This window comes from Acyrthosiphon pisum, chromosome A2 (assembly GCF_005508785.2).
Source record: "Acyrthosiphon pisum isolate AL4f chromosome A2, pea_aphid_22Mar2018_4r6ur, whole genome shotgun sequence".
NCBI classification, from domain to species: Eukaryota; Metazoa; Arthropoda; class Insecta; order Hemiptera; family Aphididae; genus Acyrthosiphon; species Acyrthosiphon pisum.
Window position 1 is genome coordinate 29,358,906 of NC_042495.1, and position 4,356 is coordinate 29,363,261.

The window sequence follows — 4,356 nt, forward strand, 5'->3', positions numbered from 1 at the left end:
TTTTTTCTTTTGATCTTAAATACCTACGACTCTGCAGCATAGGCCATTAGTTTGTAAAAATTAGTTAATAAATATCAGTAACTAATTTAATTCTTGATTATTTAGATAATGTTTGGGTGGAATATTGTAAACTTCACTGAAGACAATACGGTGTCAGTTGTACCTGACATATGGTTAAAAAAAAATACTTGTGCCTGGCCAAAAAATCAGAAAAACTCTCAAAAGATTATCGAAAGTCGAGTAAAGCCAAACAATAATGATTTTTATTTTTACAATGTACGAAAAATGTCTGCGAAAACATATAGTTAGTGAAAGACGATAGTACATTGCTTATTTTGTATTAAAAAAAAAAATCTATTTGTATAATTACATAATATATTTACTTTATAGCTTCTTTAGATAAAGCTAAATCAAAATTACCCAAAGCCATGATAAAATCAGATATATCATGTACCGAAGATGAAAATTTTAACCAACCAAAGTATGATTTAAAACGCAGACTATCTCCTAAATGCAAACCGTTCAAAAAAGTAAAACTTAACTCAGAAAATCTACATGCAAGTTCTTCAAGTTTGCCACCTCAGTATAATCCTGTGAAAGGTATATAATATATTATCCACTATAATATGTTATATTATTTTTATTTTTCAAGTAATAATCGTTTTTTGTTTCAGATATTATTGGTTCAGATTCATTTGAATCGCATTCTAACGTTAATCAAATAGCCGATGATTCTGACAGTGATAGTTCTAACCTTAGCATTTTTGATGATTCTGATAAAGATCAAATATGGACTGTGAAACAAAAAAACAATTTGGAACAGGAATTTGGTAATGCCAGTCATATCAATTAATACATTAAATATATTGTAATGCATCAAATACTTTTTATCTTGAATATTAATATATTATAAACTTATTAAATAGTATATGTTATGTGTACCTTAGTACCTATAGTAAAGTGATAATTAATTTTAGATGTAACATCTCCATTGAAAGTAACACCGAAAAAATCAATTCCAAGTCCTAGTATTGTTATAACATCGCCTAGTGGACCATGGCGAGTAAGCACAGAAATTGATATTAACAAAAGCCATACAAATAATTTTGATAAATCTAAAGCTACTAACAAGTTACATCTAACAGAATTTAATAATCAAAATGATTCAACAATTAATAACAATTCTGTTAAGCGCCAACTGCAATATCCTGTTGAAAACCAAAATATGATATCAGGTAACATTTTAGTTTTTCTATTTACTTACCATTAACAATAATGTGCACGTGTTTATTATAAAGATGATTAATGTTTAAAATGGGGAAGTAGCTCTGCTAAGTAGGTGTAGGAGGTAGAGATTTCATTGAGTAGGTTACTGTAATGGGAATGATAAATTTGAATTCAATGAAACCATGAAACCGACCTATAGGTACTATAAAAAACAATTTTGAGCGAAGATGGTATTACAGTCTAGATAATTTCTATTTGTAGTTTTATCATTATTGAAATTTTGACTGGTTTGAGTAAAACTGTATACTTAACTACTTACATAGTTCTATATTTAATTGTAAATTCTTGATAAAAACCTGGGAATTAACTCTGCTGTATTTTAGGTGTCTCGTGTACCCCATTAGTCGTTATTATAATGGATGTATTAAATTTATATTTAATAAAAACTAGATTTATTAGGTATACAATTTGTTAAATTTAGTTATTAAATAATATCATGTTACATGTCCTAAACTTTTAACTGGGTTTTTTCCTTGGGTATTCTTTCTGTAATTGGTTAAAACTATATGTTACTATCAAACTAACTAAAATGCATATATATTTATTTAATATTTAAAATAATATACCAATCATTTTTATATTTTACAGATTTTTATAACATATCGCTTACATCTTTCTCTTTCTTGAAATACGAAATTCAAGCATTAAAGGTTTTATGCCACTCTATAAATGAAAATATTGAAAAAATTATGAACAACTCATCATGAACAACTATAATATCTGACGGTGTAGACATAGAATCATTGTTTCCTATAAAAAGTGATGAAGACTTATTGATGTTGCATAACAAAATTCAAGATAAAGAATTCAGAAAATCGTTGGTAATTATTTAATATTTCAAAACATGGTTTCATTGCTATAATAACTACATTAATATATTTTTTTATTTTTTGATCCACCAATAGGTTAGTAAAATATCTTTATTTGTTGGAAAGAAAGATATTAGAAACAGTGTTAGGAGAATTATGGGTCGTATGTTTGATGACACATTTTTGGCTAACTATTCTTTATATGGTTTTAAACAAAAAAAATCATTTACAAATTTGGCTTGCTACCGTTTGATTATAGGTAAGCATAAATTAATTGTTTATAATTTATATTGAAAATATACCACTGTTGATAATTAGTCATTTAATTAGTCATTGCAATTAAAATGTCTGACTTATACCAATAACTCAAAAAAATGTCATATTATTAGTATACCTATTAGTATAGGCTATAATTTAATTTTTCACAAAACAGGCAGATCTTAAACGATTATAATAATATGCATATGAAATAAAAATAATTTAATTACTTCTCATTCACTATCAACATTTTGGTGGGAAAAATATGTCTGTCTCCCCCCTCTCCCTTGGACACTGTTTAACAATATCGTTGTTATTATACATACAATCTATTAATTATTGTAAAAAAATTTTTGTTTCAGATGCATTACGACTACACATGAAATACAAAACACACACTGACAAAGAAATAGATGAACCGTTGGGAATTTGGCTCTCACATGCTCCTTACCGACTTCAAGCCACTACTAAAAATAATTCAAAAGAAAAATTAATTTAATTCATTCATTCATAAATTGTACTAGGTTAATTTGTATATTAAAATTAATATGGAATTATTATTATTATGAATTTTAATAGTAAACTGTGCACAATACACATTTTAGTAAACAGTATAATAATTTTTTATTCTAGTTGCACAAAACTTTGCTAACTTCTAGTTTCTACATATTCTTTTACATTACGCTGAGATGCTGTATACATATTAATATAATAAATAATGTCTTATTTCTACAAACACTATATTTTTTTATAAAAATATTTATAACCAAGAACAAAAAATATAATAATCATGTATAATGGTATATTATTGATTGGCCTGTTAACAGCTAATAACAGTCTTACAAATTCATTAAGTTGTTTTATATAGTTATATTGTTCACTCAAGTATCAATATTATAATATGTATCTCTAATATACAAAATTGTTTCATGAATTCATAAAATAAAGACCAATATAGTATTGAAATAATAAGATTGTAAAAAATAACTATAGTTATATAGACTAAAGTCAGGTTGGTTGGTGAGCGAAGTGAGCACTATTATATTATAAATTTAATATAATATACATGATTATAAAATCAAGATTTTAATGCTAATATAACATCTTTTGATACTATTATGTAACATTTTAATAATGTTTCAATAAGTTGGGCTTAACATTATAATAATATTATGTTAAAATATTAATAGAACAACATTTCCGCGGCCAAAAAACTCTAAGAGAATGTTATAAAAACATTATAAAAGATTCTTAGAACCATCTGGAAATGTTATAAAAACAAAAATGTTATTTTTTTAACATAACTGTGATATTTTAAGAATGTAAATTTGCTATCTGGGCGTATATTAAAGTTGTTGCGGTTAAAAAGCTCGTAGTCGGATCTGTGTCTGGACGGTGCCGGACCACCCTGGCGGTCCGTCGCGCTCGTCAGCCGTCTCGGGGTGTTAGTTACCGGCACGTCGGCCGGACGTATTGTCGGTAGGCGGACACGTGTCTCGTGCTTCCGGCGCGCCGCGCGGCCACGCGTCGCGCGGCCGTCGGTGTTCAACGACGGCGGCCGCCTACTCCAATATTCCTGCGCGGTGCTCTTCACCGAGTGCCGTTGGCGGGCCGACACGTTTACTTTGACCAAATTAGAGTGCTCAAAACAGGCTCGAATCTGGCGGGGCGGCTTCACGGCCGTCTCGTCAAAAGGCCCTGAATACTGGTCGCATGGAATAATGGAACAAGACCTCGGTCCCGCGCATCTCCGCCCTTCGCGGGCGCGCGAAATCGCCCTCCGGGGCGTTTCCGTGCGCGGGCCGCCGGGCCGCGGGCGCCAGTCGCCCGCGCGTCCCGCCGGGCCGGTGTTCGGGACCGGAGGTAATAATCAACAGAGACGGGCGGGGGCATTCGTACCGAGACGTTAGAGGTGAAATTCTTGGATCGTCTCGAGACGAACTGACGCGAAAGCATTTGCCAAGTACGTTCTCGTATGAGTAGTATATATTTGTATGTTCAC